Source organism: Sinocyclocheilus grahami, unplaced genomic scaffold, assembly GCF_001515645.1.
Source record: "Sinocyclocheilus grahami isolate Dianchi unplaced genomic scaffold, SAMN03320097.WGS_v1.1 scaffold749.1, whole genome shotgun sequence".
NCBI lineage: Eukaryota > Metazoa > Chordata > Actinopteri > Cypriniformes > Cyprinidae > Sinocyclocheilus > Sinocyclocheilus grahami.
In genome coordinates, this window is record NW_015505928.1 from 114,657 (window position 1) to 133,257 (window position 18,601).

At 36.8% G+C, this 18,601-nt stretch overlaps 1 long non-coding RNA gene across 1 annotated transcript; it reads left to right on the top strand.

The window, feature by feature from the left end:
• Positions 1-1,028: 1,028 nt before the first annotated feature.
• LOC107560964 (uncharacterized) lies at positions 1,029-14,733 on the top strand. The gene is made up of 3 exons (XR_001605785.1): positions 1,029-1,104; positions 13,577-13,654; positions 14,667-14,733. It is a non-coding gene; the product is annotated as an uncharacterized lncRNA (long non-coding RNA).
• Positions 14,734-18,601: the final 3,868 nt, after the last annotated feature.

Sequence of the window (18,601 nt, forward strand, 5' to 3'; positions counted from 1 at the left end):
CGCCGAGGCATACAGCTGCTGCACAATTATGTTTTCTCAACACTTTATTGTTGTGTTCAGGTTCTATTTAATATTCTGTGTTTCGGGAGTCTGTACCTGGTGTGCAATATGATTAAAAATGTATATGATTAAAAATGTATATCATTGAATATTATTTCACTAAGTGTTACTATAAAGATGCTTGTTATTTTAAACTTACACAGTTTAGCCTGAGCAATATCTGTGATGCACAACTGTGCTAATAATCCATCCAGCATGGCTTCAAATGGGCTGTCCGTGGGCTGGACAGGTTCAGGCTGGTTTTTTAATCGTCTTTTTACCACTGGAGACCAAGCGGCCAACATTAGGCTGAGTTTGCACTGTGAGACTTTATGTTGAAGACCGCTGCTGCTTTTATATGCCTGAATATATCTGAACCGCCGTTCAAAAGTTTGAGGTTGATAAGATTTTATTAATATTTGTGAAGCCTCTTAAGCTCACAAAGGCTGCATATATTTGATTAAATAGAGTAAAAACTCTTATATTGTGAAATATTATTACAACTGTTTTCTATTTTAATATATTTTAAAATGTAATTTATTCTTGTGACTTTCAGCATGATTACTCCAGTCTTCAGTGTCACACGATCCTTCAGAAAAATCTGAAACATTTCTTACTATTATCAGTGATGAAAACAGTTGTGCTGATGCATTTTTTCTTTGATGAATAGAAAGTTTAAAAGCATTAATAGCATTTTAATTAATAAAAGCATTGATAGCATTAATTTGAAATAAATGTATTTATTTATTTGAAATATTATAGATGTCTTTACTGTTACTTTCGATACATTTAATGCACCCATACTAAATAAATGTATTCTTTTTTTTTTTTGCAAAACCATACTAACCCCAGTCTTTTGAATGGTAGTGTGCAGTATATAATCCATTATAATTTTAATAAACTGATTATTGTTCTTCTTTCAACCCAAAATTTCACCGCGGGCAGGGACCACTGACCCGTAGAGTCTACAGTTCACTCAGACGGAGCTGCGCTGAGGATGTGTTGGAGTCACTTCACCTGGAACCAAAAAATCTCATCACGAATTATCTGGGACAAGTAGACAAGGTACTACGATCTATGCAAGACATCACAAGCATGTTAAGACTAAGCCAGGATTAGGCCATTGTTCAATTAGGACATTTAAGTAATTTTTATTATCATGCCTTAAAAAAACATTACTGGTGTGCATCGTGAGACAAAACAAAGGCACTGATATATTTTAAGATCAGTCGGTGCAAGTTTCTTTCAATTAAAACAGCTCAGATTTACACTTTAGTCTGGGACTAGGCTTAAGCCTTGTCTGTGAAACCGGGGGTATATCTGCTAACAATATTTAATATTTAAACACTTAGTTTTATTATCAAATATCTGTTGTAGTTTGTGTGTGTGTGTGTGTGCATGTTTATATTGTTTATGAGGACACAAATTTGTATAATAACATGGGTATGACATAGGTATTACAATGAGAAGGTGATTTATGAGGACATTTTCAGTGTCCTCGTAATTCAAAAGGCTTATAAATAATTCAGAAGGAGTTTTTTTGAAAATCTAAAAGTGCAGAAAGTCTCCTGTGAGGAGTAGGTTTAGGGGTAGGGTTGGTGTAGGGCAATAGAAAATACGGTCTGTACAGTATAAAAACCATTACGCCTATGGAGAGTCCCCACTTTTCACAAAAACAAACCTGTGAGTGTATGTGTGTGTGTGTGTGTGTGTGTGTGTGTGGAGGGCAAAACATATAATGCAATGATTAAAAGATCAAAAGCCTGATGCATGATATTTGATATTCACATTTTAACATGATTTTCTAAGCTCTGAATGTTCTCTGACTGTTGAAAACATTTACATTTTAAAAAACATTTTTTATTGCGTATGTGAACATTAGAGAAAGCATTAAGAGAACATTTCATTTTATCATTTAGAGAATATTATGGGAATGTTTTTTGAATGTTTTCTGAAGTAACGTCCAACTAAATACCTAAGTGTGTGTGTGTGTGTGTGTGTGTGTGTGTGTGTGTGGTGGGCAAAACATATAATGCAATGATTAAAAGATCAAAAGCCTGATGCATGATATTTGATATTCACATTTTAACATGATTTTCTAAACTCTGAATGTTCTCTGACTGTTGAAAACATTTACATTTAAAAAAAAAAATTTTATTGTGTATGTGAACATTAGAGAAAGCATTAAGAGAACATTTCATTTTATCATTTAGAGAATATTATGGGAATGTTTTTTGAATGTTTTCTGAAGTAACGTCCAACTAAATGTTTCACCAAAAAATTATGATGTATAAATTAAGTTTTTGTGCTAACATTCTGAGAATGTTATTAAATACCAGTTGACTTTATAACATAATGAATGTTCTACTAACATTACTGAAAGAATGTGTGTTTATAAGTTCAGAGAACATTCCCTGTTAGCTAGGAGCCTTTTTTTAAACGTAACTACTGTACTGTCCTTTTTGACTCTGACGTGATTAGTGTGGACTTTTTCTCCCATGAAGCACTGTTCAAGCTCTCCTCACCTCCGCAGGCCATACACATCTGTCTTGATCCTTGAACTAAAGTACTCCAATTACTCTTAATGGACATGGATACAGAGCAAATTAATGACACTGACAGCATCACCTGTGATAAGGGCATCACCTTTTCCCACTTTGCACTTCTTTTCTCTTGTTCTGAGAGAGCCTGTTCCATAGAGGCTTGTAGCTTTAACAGTGAAGGATACTCTCCAGTTCTTCTGAGGGGTTCAGCACGGCTCGGTGTTGCTCCCAGTGGCTTTACATAACCCACACAGATGTAAAGAATGAGATGCAGAGGCTGTCATTGGAAACACAATGACTCCTGTGAAGTGGGCCTCAGCTATGCCATCACTTCCTATTACTACATGCCTTAAACAGCTACAGATCTGCACAGAGCCTAACGCATTATGGGAATTTACAATGTCAAATGAGTGCCAGAGCTGTGAGCTTTCCATTTATTATCATTATATGTTTAGGCATGCAGGGGCAGGTTGCATTTGTGTGTTCTCAGTATTTAAAGTGACAGGAAGAGATTTGTTATTAGGTAGCATGGCAACAGTAACGTAAGGAATGCTGTTATGCAATTGTAAGTACCGTTTGATATTTCCACCGTGCTTTTTGAAACTGTTTCAGTGCTCTTAAAACTATTCTCCCAGATGGTCTGTTTAACATTCAAGTTGCATAATCGGTTGTTGTACACATTCCTTTTGCGTCGAAACCGGGTAGCGTGAAGCTTCTCCAAGGATAGACTAAACAAATGTCCTTCGTGCTCCTGTGATGTGCTTTTATTTGCCACCTGTGTGCTCATTTCTCAGAAGCAATGAAGCGAACATATGAACGTTTGTATTTTCCTAAGGAGGATTTTGATGTATTCTACAGGGAGTATTGTAAGATACTGTTGTTGTTTTTTTTTAAAGCATGCACTTTTTAAAGTATTACTTTAATAGTGTAGTGTGAGGGAAGCTGCTGTAGTTAGGCAGGATACTCATAATTAAAAGTAATTCAGTAAAGCTGCCCTCTTGAAAGTAGTTTGCAAATAATAGAGATAATGAGGCAGTTTCTTCATTAATGTTTAGCTTTCAGATGTTGCCAAACCTGAAGAGTGTTTATCTGGCACAAAACAACTATAACTATAAAACTATTTACAAATTATACTAATTTTAAAATGAATCGATCAATCCAAAGCTATGCACTTACTTATTTTGCTAATTTAAAAAAATGAGGAGCACCTTCTGATCAGTGACAGAAATTAACTTTCTAAGGCCATATTTGCCCCCTTAAAATGTTTTCCAGGGGTATTTTATTTTATTTTATTTTATTCGTATTTGTTTTTATTTTATTTATTTATTTTAACCTTTGTATGGGTATTTTTCTATTCTTTAAATGTATGTCATCTTTTATGAAAAATCTTACAATGACAAATAAAAAGTAATAATTAAAAATAAGACAATAAATTCAAATTCAAATGAAAATCACTATTTGTGAGCTTCCAAATATATTTTAATGTGCGTCCATTATTTTATTTTATTCGTATTTGTTTTTATTTTATTTATTTATTTTAACCTTTGTATGGGTATTTTTCTATTCTTTAAATGTATGTCATCTTTTATGAAAAATCTTACAATGACAAATAAAAAGTAATAATTAAAAATAAGACAATAAATTCAAATTCAAATGAAAATCACTATTTGTGAGCTTCCAAATATATTTTAATGTGCGTCCAAATACTTTTTTCACAGTCACACTGTAGAGTCTCGTTTATTTGATCAATTTATTTGATAAAAAAAACATACTGATTCAACTAAATCAAGTTTATCAGCAATAGAGAATGAACATGATCATATACTTTCTAAAAGAGATAAATGTTGCTGCAATGGAGAGTCTCATTTGGAGTCCCCAGGGCTCTGGTCTTGTGGTCTATAATCTTTTCTTGATCCATCCTGTCTTTTAGAAGTTAAGCCCATAAAACCTGCAACCCACCTCTGTTGTATATTAAATATAAAATATGTTCAAATTTGACAGCTCCTTGGCTTTCATTGTGGAAGGACAAATTACTTGTTGGAAAAGTTCAGCTTCTAATTATAAAATTATAAATAATATGTTATTTTGTTCACGTCATAGCGCTGCTCACAGTTCAAAATCCTGCTCCACTAAGCTATGCATTAAAAATCAAATGCATTCTGAATGGGTGTCATCGTGTCAACATAATCCATAAACCTCATTGATTATGGTCCTGTTGAACATATTATGCCATTTTTAGTAACCAAGCATGGTCAATGTGAAGTCGATTCGCTCTTTAAGGTAACCGTTCTTTAAACTGTGTTTAAATGTGGCTCGTATGTTGTGGCTTTAGGCCCAGCAGGGGTAGAGCAGTGGAGGCAGAGCTTTCTGGCATGTCTGGCTCAGACACAAGCAGATTTACTGCAAATGAGATCATCTATCAGCAGGGGAGAGGAAGGATGTGGACAAGGGCATGGAGGACATGAGTGAGGGAGCGGCCGGAGCAGAGACCTCTGCCCAAGAAAGGACACATTCTTTCAGCCTCTGTCTCTTTTTCTACCTCTTTTCCAGAATTATGAGATGGAACTGACCTGTGGTACTTCATAGTGGAGGGAGCTGCATTCAGAGATGCATGCACTTTTACAGTGAACTGAAGCACTGTTTTTTATTTTATTTCGGGCATTTGCCTTTATTTGAACGAATAATAGCAACTGAAAATAATGCATAATGCAAATTTCTGCTTTTAATATTTAGCTTAACATCGCGATATATAACACGCTATATTAAAGGCACAGCTAAATGTGACATTTATTATAATGGATTTATGTGAAGATTGTTTTTGGTTCATTTAAATGAAAATTTATTTTTTTCAATGTTTTGTAAAAGTTTAGGCCTATTAAATGTTTAAAATGATGGCACAAATTTTACTATAATTTTGAATGGCTATATGTACTTATTTGATCAGAATCAGAATCAGAATGAGCTTTATTGCCAGGTATGTTTATACGAGGAATTTGTTTTAGTGACAGAAGCTCCACAGTTATCCTGAGAACAGGTACAAGTGATACTGACTTTAATTCATAGTAAGTAAAACTTGTTATTAATCAAATATTTAAAATATACCGTCTTTATGTGTTTCTACGTTATTTTGAGGATAATGTGAAAAATATTTATTTTATTACAAACTTTAATTTTCAGTGCAATTAATTGTGATTAATTAAATAAAAATGTGTTTACTTTTTTATTTTTTAAATTTTTTAATCAACTGACAGCAGTAATACATGTCTATATATATATATATATGCATTTACATTTAATCATTTAGCAGACGTTTTTATCCAAAGCGACTTACAAATGAGGAGAACAATAGAAGCAATCAGACGAACGAGAGAGCATCAGTATACAAGCGCTGTGACAAGTCTCAGTTAGTCTAGTAAAGTACACATAGCTAGGTTTTCTTTTTGTTTTTTTTAATAGAATAGAATAGAATAGGTAAGTTCTAGTATTAGTTCGTCAGGTGCTGGCAAAAAAGATGTGTCTTTGGACATTTTTTGAAAATGGCCAAAGAATCAACTGTTCGAATTGAGATAGGGAGGTCATTCCACCGGCTGGGCACAGTCCAGGAAAAGGTCCGTGAGAGTGATTTTGTGCCTCTTTGGGATGGCACCACAAGGCGTCGTTCACTAGCAGAACGCAAGCTTCTGGAGGGCGCATAAGTTTGAAATAGCGAGTTTAGGTATATTGGTGCATTGGTGCAAAAGAGCATTACAATAGTCAAGTCTGGAGAGAACAAGAGCTTGGACAAAGAGTTGTGCAGCTTGCTCTGATAGGAAGGGTCTAATCTTCCTAATGTTGTATAAGTCAAATCTGCAGGACCGGGCCGTTGTAGCAATATGGTCTGTGAAGCTTAACTGATCATCTATGACAACTCCAAGGTTCCTGGCTGTCCTGGAAGGAGTTATGGTACCCAGCTGTATAGAGAAGTTGTGATGAAGTGCTGGTTTGGCTGAGACCACGAGCAGTTCTGTCTTAGCAAGGTTGAGTTGAAAGTGATGGTCCTTCATCCAGCTAGAAATGTCTCTCAGACAGGCTGCAATGCGAACAGCTACTGTCGGATCATCTGGTTGGAATGAGAAGTAGAGTTGAGTGTCATCAGCATAGCAGTGATAAGAAAAGCCATGCTTCTGAATGACAGATCCTCCATGTAGATGGAGAAGAGAAGATGTCCAAGCACCGAGCCTTGAGGAACCCCAGTAGCAAGAAGTTGTGACTTAGAAACCTCACCCCTCCAAGACACCCTGAAAGACGCCATTTTCCAATAGGGTTGACAGGAGAATCTGGTGGTTCACCGTATCAAAAGCAGCAGACAGATCCAGCAAGATAAGTATAGACATTTTGGAAGCCGCTCTTGCCAGTCATAGGGCTTCAACAACTGAAAGCAAGGCAGTCTCGGTCGAATGTCCACTTTTGAAGCCAGACTGGTTGTTGTCCAGGAGGTTGTTCTGTGCAAGGAACATAAAGAGTTGGTTGAACACAACTCGCTCAAGTGTCTTTGCAATGAATGGAAGAAGGGATGGCGGTCTGTAGTTTTCTAAAAGTTCTGGATTTAGAGAAGGTTTCTTAAGCAGTGGGGTTGCCCGAGCCTGCTTAAATGCTGTGGGAAATGTACCAGTGTGAAGAGAGGTGTTGATAATGTAAGTAAGCTAAAGTAAATGTTTCACCAAAAAATTATGATGTATAAATTAAGTTTTTGTGCTAACATTCTGAGAATGTTATTAAATACCAGTTGACTTTATAACATAATGAATGTTCTACTAACATTACTGAAAGAATGTGTGTTTATAAGTTCAGAGAACATTCCCTGTTAGCTAGGAGCCTTTTTTTAAACGTAACTACTGTACTGTCCTTTTTGACTCTGACGTGATTAGTGTGGACTTTTTCTCCCATGAAGCACTGTTCAAGCTCTCCTCACCTCCGCAGGCCATACACATCTGTCTTGATCCTTGAACTAAAGTACTCCAATTACTCTTAATGGACATGGATACAGAGCAAATTAATGACACTGACAGCATCACCTGTGATAAGGGCATCACCTTTTCCCACTTTGCACTTCTTTTCTCTTGTTCTGAGAGAGCCTGTTCCATAGAGGCTTGTAGCTTTAACAGTGAAGGATACTCTCCAGTTCTTCTGAGGGGTTCAGCACGGCTCGGTGTTGCTCCCAGTGGCTTTACATAACCCACACAGATGTAAAGAATGAGATGCAGAGGCTGTCATTGGAAACACAATGACTCCTGTGAAGTGGGCCTCAGCTATGCCATCACTTCCTATTACTACATGCCTTAAACAGCTACAGATCTGCACAGAGCCTAACGCATTATGGGAATTTACAATGTCAAATGAGTGCCAGAGCTGTGAGCTTTCCATTTATTATCATTATATGTTTAGGCATGCAGGGGCAGGTTGCATTTGTGTGTTCTCAGTATTTAAAGTGACAGGAAGAGATTTGTTATTAGGTAGCATGGCAACAGTAACGTAAGGAATGCTGTTATGCAATTGTAAGTACCGTTTGATATTTCCACCGTGCTTTTTGAAACTGTTTCAGTGCTCTTAAAACTATTCTCCCAGATGGTCTGTTTAACATTCAAGTTGCATAATCGGTTGTTGTACACATTCCTTTTGCGTCGAAACCGGGTAGCGTGAAGCTTCTCCAAGGATAGACTAAACAAATGTCCTTCGTGCTCCTGTGATGTGCTTTTATTTGCCACCTGTGTGCTCATTTCTCAGAAGCAATGAAGCGAACATATGAACGTTTGTATTTTCCTAAGGAGGATTTTGATGTATTCTACAGGGAGTATTGTAAGATACTGTTGTTGTTTTTTTTTAAAGCATGCACTTTTTAAAGTATTACTTTAATAGTGTAGTGTGAGGGAAGCTGCTGTAGTTAGGCAGGATACTCATAATTAAAAGTAATTCAGTAAAGCTGCCCTCTTGAAAGTAGTTTGCAAATAATAGAGATAATGAGGCAGTATCTTCATTAATGTTTAGCTTTCAGATGTTGCCAAACCTGAAGAGTGTTTATCTGGCACAAAACAACTATAACTATAAAACTATTTACAAATTATACTAATTTTAAAATGAATCGATCAATCCAAAGCTATGCACTTACTTATTTTGCTAATTTAAAAAAATGAGGAGCACCTTCTGATCAGTGACAGAAATTAACTTTCTAAGGCCATATTTGCCCCCTTAAAATGTTTTCCAGGGGTATTTTATTTTATTTTATTTTATTCGTATTTGTTTTTATTTTATTTATTTATTTTAACCTTTGTATGGGTATTTTTCTATTCTTTAAATGTATGTCATCTTTTATGAAAAATCTTACAATGACAAATAAAAAGTAATAATTAAAAATAAGACAATAAATTCAAATTCAAATGAAAATCACTATTTGTGAGCTTCCAAATATATTTTAATGTGCGTCCAAATACTTTTTTCACAGTCACACTGTAGAGTCTCGTTTATTTGATCAATTTATTTGATAAAAAAAACATACTGATTCAACTAAATCAAGTTTATCAGCAATAGAGAATGAACATGATCATATACTTTCTAAAAGAGATAAATGTTGCTGCAATGGAGAGTCTCATTTGGAGTCCCCAGGGCTCTGGTCTTGTGGTCTATAATCTTTTCTTGATCCATCCTGTCTTTTAGAAGTTAAGCCCATAAAACCTGCAACCCACCTCTGTTGTATATTAAATATAAAATATGTTCAAATTTGACAGCTCCTTGGCTTTCATTGTGGAAGGACAAATTACTTGTTGGAAAAGTTCAGCTTCTAATTATAAAATTATAAATAATATGTTATTTTGTTCACGTCATAGCGCTGCTCACAGTTCAAAATCCTGCTCCACTAAGCTATGCATTAAAAATCAAATGCATTCTGAATGGGTGTCATCGTGTCAACATAATCCATAAACCTCATTGATTATGGTCCTGTTGAACATATTATGCCATTTTTAGTAACCAAGCATGGTCAATGTGAAGTCGATTCGCTCTTTAAGGTAACCGTTCTTTAAACTGTGTTTAAATGTGGCTCGTATGTTGTGGCTTTAGGCCCAGCAGGGGTAGAGCAGTGGAGGCAGAGCTTTCTGGCATGTCTGGCTCAGACACAAGCAGATTTACTGCAAATGAGATCATCTATCAGCAGGGGAGAGGAAGGATGTGGACAAGGGCATGGAGGACATGAGTGAGGGAGCGGCCGGAGCAGAGACCTCTGCCCAAGAAAGGACACATTCTTTCAGCCTCTGTCTCTTTTTCTACCTCTTTTCCAGAATTATGAGATGGAACTGACCTGTGGTACTTCATAGTGGAGGGAGCTGCATTCAGAGATGCATGCACTTTTACAGTGAACTGAAGCACTGTTTTTTATTTTATTTCGGGCATTTGCCTTTATTTGAACGAATAATAGCAACTGAAAATAATGCATAATGCAAATTTCTGCTTTTAATATTTAGCTTAACATCGCGATATATAACACGCTATATTAAAGGCACAGCTAAATGTGACATTTATTATAATGGATTTATGTGAAGATTGTTTTTGGTTCATTTAAATGAAAATTTATTTTTTTCAATGTTTTGTAAAAGTTTAGGCCTATTAAATGTTTAAAATGATGGCACAAATTTTACTATAATTTTGAATGGCTATATGTACTTATTTGATCAGAATCAGAATCAGAATGAGCTTTATTGCCAGGTATGTTTATACGAGGAATTTGTTTTAGTGACAGAAGCTCCACAGTTATCCTGAGAACAGGTACAAGTGATACTGACTTTAATTCATAGTAAGTAAAACTTGTTATTAATCAAATATTTAAAATATACCGTCTTTATGTGTTTCTACGTTATTTTGAGGATAATGTGAAAAATATTTATTTTATTACAAACTTTAATTTTCAGTGCAATTAATTGTGATTAATTAAATAAAAATGTGTTTACTTTTTTATTTTTTAAATTTTTTAATCAACTGACAGCAGTAATACATGTCTATATATATATATATATGCATTTACATTTAATCATTTAGCAGACGTTTTTATCCAAAGCGACTTACAAATGAGGAGAACAATAGAAGCAATCAGACGAACGAGAGAGCATCAGTATACAAGCGCTGTGACAAGTCTCAGTTAGTCTAGTAAAGTACACATAGCTAGGTTTTCTTTTTGTTTTTTTTAATAGAATAGAATAGAATAGGTAAGTTCTAGTATTAGTTCGTCAGGTGCTGGCAAAAAAGATGTGTCTTTGGACATTTTTTGAAAATGGCCAAAGAATCAACTGTTCGAATTGAGATAGGGAGGTCATTCCACCGGCTGGGCACAGTCCAGGAAAAGGTCCGTGAGAGTGATTTTGTGCCTCTTTGGGATGGCACCACAAGGCGTCGTTCACTAGCAGAACGCAAGCTTCTGGAGGGCGCATAAGTTTGAAATAGCGAGTTTAGGTATATTGGTGCATTGGTGCAAAAGAGCATTACAATAGTCAAGTCTGGAGAGCTTGGGAGCTTGGACAAAGAGTTGTGCAGCTTGCTCTGATAGGAAGGGTCTAATCTTCCTAATGTTGTATAAGTCAGGACCGGGCGGACAAAGAGTTGTGCAGCTTGCTCTGATAGGAAGGGTCTAATCTTCCTAATGTTGTATAAGTCAAATCTGCAGGACCGGGCCGTTGTAGCAATATGGTCTGTGAAGCTTAACTGATCATCTATGACAACTCCAAGGTTCCTGGCTGTCCTGGAAGGAGTTATGGTACCCAGCTGTATAGAGAAGTTGTGATGAAGTGCTGGTTTGGCTGAGACCACGAGCAGTTCTGTCTTAGCAAGGTTGAGTTGAAAGTGATGGTCCTTCATCCAGCTAGAAATGTCTCTCAGACAGGCTGCAATGCGAAATGACGACATGTAGATGGAGAAGAGAAGTGGTCCAAGCACTGAGCCTTGAGGAACCCCAGTAGCAAGAAGTTGTGGCTTAGAAACCTCGCCCCTCCAAGACGCCCTGAAAGACCTACCTGAGAGGTAAGACATGAACCATTGGAGTGCGGTTCCTGAGATGCCCATCTTTATGAGGGTGGACAGAAGGATCTGGTGGTTGAGCACTGAAGATTTGCAAGCTGCTCTTGCCAGTCTCAGGGCTTCAGTAACCGAGAGCAGGGCAGTCTCAGTTGAGTGGCCGCTTTTGAAGCCAGACTGGTTGTTGTCCAGGAGGTTGTTCTGTGCAAGGAACATAAAGAGTTGGTTGAACACAACTCGCTCAAGTGTCTTTGCAATGAATGGAAGAAGGGATGGCGGTCTGTAGTTTTCTAAAAGTTCTGGATTTAGAGAAGGTTTCTTAAGCAGTGGGGTTGCCCGAGCCTGCTTAAATGCTGTGGGAAATGTACCAGTGTGAAGAGAGGTGTTGATAATGTGAGTAAGCGCAGGTATGACTGAAGAAGAAATGGCCTGAAGTATGTGAGTGAGGATAGGATCAAGTGGACAGGTAGTAGGGGGATTGGAAAGGATATGTTTGGAAACATCCATCTCCAAGAGTGGAGAGAAGGAGGAGAGAGAGTGTGTATTTGTCGTAATGAAGTTCTCATCGGTTTGTAGTGTGGAGAATTGGTCATTGATGTTTCTTGTTTTATTTATGAAGAATTTTGTAAAGTCATCAGCTGTAAGAGTTGATGAAGGAGGAGGGTGAGGAGGACAGAGCAGAGAAGAGAAAGTTTTGTAAAGTGTGCGAGAGTCAGAACAGTTGTTAATTTTGTTGTGGTAGTATGTTATTTTAGCAGTGGAGGCATTTGCAGAGAAGGAAGAGAGGAGTGACTGATACTCACTGAGGCTGGTCGAGTTTTTTGATTTGTGCCATTTCTTCTCTGCATCCCTGAGTCTAGAGCGATGTTCACGGAGAACATGCCGGTACATGCTGGTCTGGATGAAAGGGGGCAAAAGTTATCTAAGCAAGATGTTAGAATGGAGCAGAGAGTGTCAGTAGCACTGTTTGTGTCCAGTGCTGAAAACTGAGAGGGTGAAGGAAGTGAGGATAAAACCATAGAGGATAGGCGAGAGGGAGAGAGTGAGCATAGGTTACACCGAATGTGACCTGCAGAGGCGTGTGTGCTATGTCAGGAGTTAGTGTGAGGTTAGAAGTGATGAGGAAGTGGTCTGAGGTGTGTAATGGAGTAACTAAAGTGTTGTCAGTGGAGCAATATCGTGTGTAGATGAGGTCCAGGTGGTTACCTGATTTGTGAGTAGCCGTAGTAGACACTCGCTTGAGATCAAATGAGGCGAGCAGAGTGTTGAAGTCAGCAGCCTGGGGTTTTTCTAGGTTGATGCTTATAGTCAACGTACAGTACCGTCCTCAGGAAAGTTTGATAGTAACACATCCAACTCCTCCAAGAAGTTACCCAGTTGACCTGGGGGACGATAAACAACTACAAAGTGGATTTTAACAGGGTGGGTAATAGTAATTGCATGTGATTCAAATGAACTGTTGCCTGTAATAGATGGTAGAAGATCAAATTTCCATTCATTTGAGATAAGTAAACCAGTACCTCCACCCCTCCCAATCGCACGAGGGGTGTGGGAAAAAGTGAAATTAGTGGAGAGGGCTGCAAGTGTGGCAGTGTCCTAGGGTTTGATCCAAGTCTCAGTTAGGGTCATGAGGTTGAGACCAGAATGAGTAGCAATAGAAGAAATGAATTCTGCTTTGTTTACTTTGCTTTTTTTATTAAATGAGAAAATATATGAGAAAATAAAACAGTATATGTAATGAGCTAACTGCTGTGCAACATCTCTGACAAAGCCTGAAAAAAAAATAGATCTTCATTATCACTAAGTGGGGAAAAACTTTAAGCACTTTGCCTGTAATGAACTTCTGTTATGTTGTAATGTCACATCTTCTCTGGATTCTGTGGGCTGTACTTTAATTCTCATTTCTATGCAACTGTGCAGTCAATAAAATCATCCTGAAATGACTTGTGTTTTTCTACTAGGCACCAAATGAGAAGATCTTTGAAGTTGATGACGATCTCGTTCACAAAACCCCTCCACATTCTTCACAGGAAAACGAGGTGTGAGGCTTTATCTGCAATGCTCTCACACATACCTAATGATTATAACTCTACACACTGGTCCTGTTTCTGCAGCTGAGTGAAAAGTACAAGACGGCACATGGCACAGGGGCAAACGAACGTGTTAATTAAAGTCAACCGATTCACTGTGCAAACAGATGCAGGTTCTATGTGGAATGTCGCATTCTGAGAATTGTGCCCATCTCTAGCCGGTCAAATGAAGTTCAAAGGGGCATTCTAGAGTCCTTGCACTCATTTTAGCATTCCTTGCCTATTTTGCGTTTATGAGTTGCTGTTTAAAAATGTGAACGTTTGAAGAGCTAGACAATAAGGATGGCCAAAAAAGAGTTTTGGACCATCAGGCCAGTGCTATGTTGTCAGTACAAATGAGTTGATGATCATTTACATGCGTTTATATGCACAGAACATTAGAAGATTGTGAATCTTAAAAATTTGAAAATAGTTAATACATTTGCTGATTAAATATGTCACCAAGGTAAAATTATATAGCAAAAGTGTATATATGATTTGATGGCTGTCATGAAGTTATATAAGTAGTATTTAATTAACAAATAATTCTATCAGCAGAATGCATTAAATTGATCAGAAAACATTTGTAAGGTTAAAAAAAACAAAACCTGTTTTTAATCACTTTCCGTGTGCCAAAAAATCCTGACAAAAATGATCACAGTTTCCACATGTTAAGCAGCAACATTGATACTAATAAAATGTTTCTTGAGTGCCAAATATTAGAATGATTTCTGAAGGATCATGTGGCACTGAAGACTGGAGTAATGATGCTGAAAATTCTGTGTTGCCATCAGGAGAATTACTTCGATTTTACAATGTATTGCAATGTCTTTTTTTTTTTTGTGGTGGACCAGTGAAAATATTGGCTAGGCCACAAAGTGGCATTATAATCCTTATGTTGAGCTCTGTTTATGGATATTTCCAAGACCTTCTAATGAAATGATGTTCTTTGGTTCATTCTTATTGTTTTATCCCCCCATAGAAATTGCCACCAAAGTGGCCCCGGTCGTGGAAGAGAGAGGACATGGTTCTTCGAAAACACTTATTCTAAACACAAGGTTAGAATTCCTACTGTGCACTAATTATTGTTTATGTCTGCATCAATATGCTGTTGCAGTTTAGCTCCAGCTGTAGTGAAGCATTGCCAAATCACTGGATTGCCTACTGCATATACTATGAATATGTATGTTTGCATAAAATATGATTATGCTTTTTAGATCTGTTTGGCTTTGCAAATATTAAAACGGCATACATACCGTGTTTCTTGTATCACCCAAAAAATGGAAAATCTCTTATTGTTTACTCACCCTCATGTCGTTCCAAACCTGTATGATTTTATTTTTTCTGCAGATCACAAAACAAGCTTGTTGGAAGAATGTTGGTAACCAAACAGTTTTGCTTATCCATTTTCCACTGTATGGACAAAAGGCACTGAGACATTTCTCAAAGTATCTTTTTTTTATGTTTCACAGAATAAAGAAAGTCATAGATTTAGATTTAGAATAACATCACAGAACTTTCATATTAGGCTGTTATGCCGGTGCTAGTTGTCACACCTCTATTGCATTGATCAGTTAATCAGAATGAGTTTTTATGAGTTTTTTTTTTTTTTTTTATCAAATCATTTTGATGGAAGAGTTTAACTGACTTACTGACATTTTAGTATAATGTTTTCAGGCGGTGGCCCCTGTAACCATATGTAACCAGTAATTTAAATGATAAACTGTGTGTTCTTGCAACAAGACCTATTATTATCTGTTCTCCACCCCACTCTCGCCGCCTGCGTCTTGCCCAGCGGCTATGGTTTCAACCTGGCAGGCATCACCGATGGCATTTTGTTTGTGAGGGAATTTCACACAGTCTCACGACAGGCAAGAGCACTGTGTGTCCCTCTCTCACCCTCTTCCTCTCTTTCTTTCTGCGCATCCCAAAATGGTTGACATTTATGACAGACACGACCGTAGCCAAGCGTGCTCAAATATTCATACTCATTCTCATGAAGACTGGCATTTTTTAAATGGAAAAATGCAATTGTTGTGGTTACGAGAGGATAATGTCTCCGTTCTTGTGCCTATCAAGAGCTTTTGTTCAGTATTGCTTCAGTTATTTTGTTAACTTTACTTTTGGCCTTGATGAAATATGTAGCTGATGTACCCACACAGATTTTTCCATTGGCTTTTGTACTATTATTGCAGAAAATGAGCTCTGTGACCAACAAATGCTTAGGATTCTTGCATGTTTTGTTCATCATAATCTTCACAATTGAACTAAATGTTGATGACCTTTGATGCCTAAATACAATCAGTAGACGTAAAAAGCTAAACGTATAACTAATTGCCAACAGCAACTGCCATAGATATCAGTTGAAGTTTTGTTTTAACCGTGATAACATGCATTTACCAGGATTTCTGCAGATATTAAAAAAAAGTCTTAAAAAGGTCTTCATTTTTCATTCCACACATTAAGGCCTTAAAAATCATTTATAAACTCATAGCATTAAATGCTGCATGCACTGGAGAAAATGAATATCTTCCTCATTCCTCGTCTTATTTTTCAATACAAATATCTATACATTCTTGAATCAAATGCATTTACTTAAGATGCAAAATTGAGATACAGTAGTTGAAGTCTTGTTTTCTGATCAATTAAAAATTAAGTGAGTTTATATTTAAAACAAGAACAAATACCTGTCAGTCACATGTGGTTGCCGCAAGCCGTTCTCAAGCCCGCCGTGATGCTGAACTATGAGTTTCTAATGGTGTGATCAGTAGCTACAGTAAATGTATTTCCATGTTCTCGTGGAAGGGAGCAGAGTGCCTCCTAAACATTATTGACGTGTTTGACTTGAATACATCTACCATTTTCCATTCACACCAAACACGGCTGATTTGTCAGGTGGTGTGATATTGTGGCAACATCCTCTATAGATTGGAAACCCAACAGGAGGAAAATGTTTACCCCCATCCACAGATCACTGATCTCAACACCTCCTCACCTTCTACCAGTCTCAGACCACTCAGCCCTTTCCTGTGCTCTGTTTTGCTGTTTACAGAAATCCATATTTTGATTTAGCTTTTTTTTTCATGATTATTGTGAAATTTTAGATGACTGTTTCTCTAGATGTTATATAAGAACAAACCAAACTGTTAGCGGTCTCTGTATTCTTCCTGGTGGTTCCTGGTCAGAATATGTACCAGATTTCTGCCATAATTCAACGATCTGTACATGTGGTTAAAGAATTCCTGATAACTTCTGAGTGTCACATTTTCACACGGATGGTTGGGATACTGACAAATCACATCACGTTTTTTTCCTGACATTAACATTTAGTTCACACAGACATAGAAATGCATTAAACCAAATGGAAAAACAAGAAAATAATGCCTTTCTCTGCTGGAATGAGCCACGGCAATCTGTGCGAGTTTTTCACCGTGAGGGTCTCAGCTTCCAGAAAAACAAAATTCGTTCAACCGTCAGTCTCTCCCAGCAGGATAGAGCGATTACCCTCTGACTAGAAGGATCTAATGCAGCAAAATGAAAAGAAAAAATAAACATGGCTCATTTACAGTGTCTCTTGATGGAATGTAACGTCATGCTGGAATCAAAGTACATCTTCGATGCACCATTACTCCTTTGATAACCTATTTGCATTTTCTGCCAGCACTTGAAAAACATTTTTGGTTTTGATGGGGATTATACTGTAGTTACCTCTGGTGGCCTGTAGGAGAGGTGTAGGCTAATAGGTTTGATCTTTTGTTATCTAATGCACTTGCTTTGATATATTATTTAAATGTATTTACAAGTGCACAGATACATTTTGGAGGGCACTGTACTACCTGCATTGCATATGGAAGTATTTCTCAGGCAGGTTATTTTGAAATGAATACACTACCATTAAAAAGTTAGGGGTAAGTATTTTTTTAAGGAGGAAAGTATTGCATTAAATGTGCATTAGTATGCATTAAATTACTCAAAATGACAGTAAATACATTTATACTGCTAAATGATATTTATAAACAAAAAATGTCAAATAAATGCTGTTCTGAACTTTCTATTCATTATGGAATCCAAATAAATCAAGCTTTCCACAAAAATATTCAAATCATTTCTGAAGGATCATGCGACACTGAAGACTAGAGTATTGAAGAAAATTCAGCAGCATTTTAATTTGTATAATATTACTGTTTCTACTGTATTTTATTGTAGATTTTACTGCAGCCTTAGGGAGCATTAGAGACTTCTTTCAGAAGCATTACTAATCTTAATCACCTCAAACTTTTGAATGGTAGTTTTTTTAAAGCTCCTTTAAAAAGTTTTACAAGTTAAAATATGACTAGATCTTTTAAATATATTCAAAATAAATTAAAAAAATATATTCTAAATGGGGCAAGTTGTCTCAGTAGAAAACTTTTGAGAAATAAAATTTTTTTTTTGCTGAAATAGTTATAAAATAATGACATTAAAAGACATCTTACACCACATACTGTATATATGTGCATCTCAGTATGATTGTATTATGTTCTCTTATTTAGCCAACAGCTTGTAAAATTACCGCTTGGGGTCTTCTGAATGAAGATCTTATTATTTACAGCTTTCCTAAGTGTCTGGTCGCCTCCGCTTGAATGTGGCATTTATAGGAATCCTGTTCCGTCACCTTTGTGTCTTTTGAGCTGGATATTTAACCCGCGTATCACATCGTGGCTAACTAACCTGTATATGTGGCGTGATGTCAAGAAGCTTGTTGTCTGCCAACAGTGAGTAGGTGGATGTCTTTGATTGAAGGCCTGATTAAACATCTTAACCTTGATGTTTGAACAGAAAGCAGAGAGCAAAGCAATGACTCTACTTCATGCTGAAAAGAAAGTGAGAGGAATTAATTTAGACACGGAGATGGCCTTGAGATGTTAGCTTGTAACA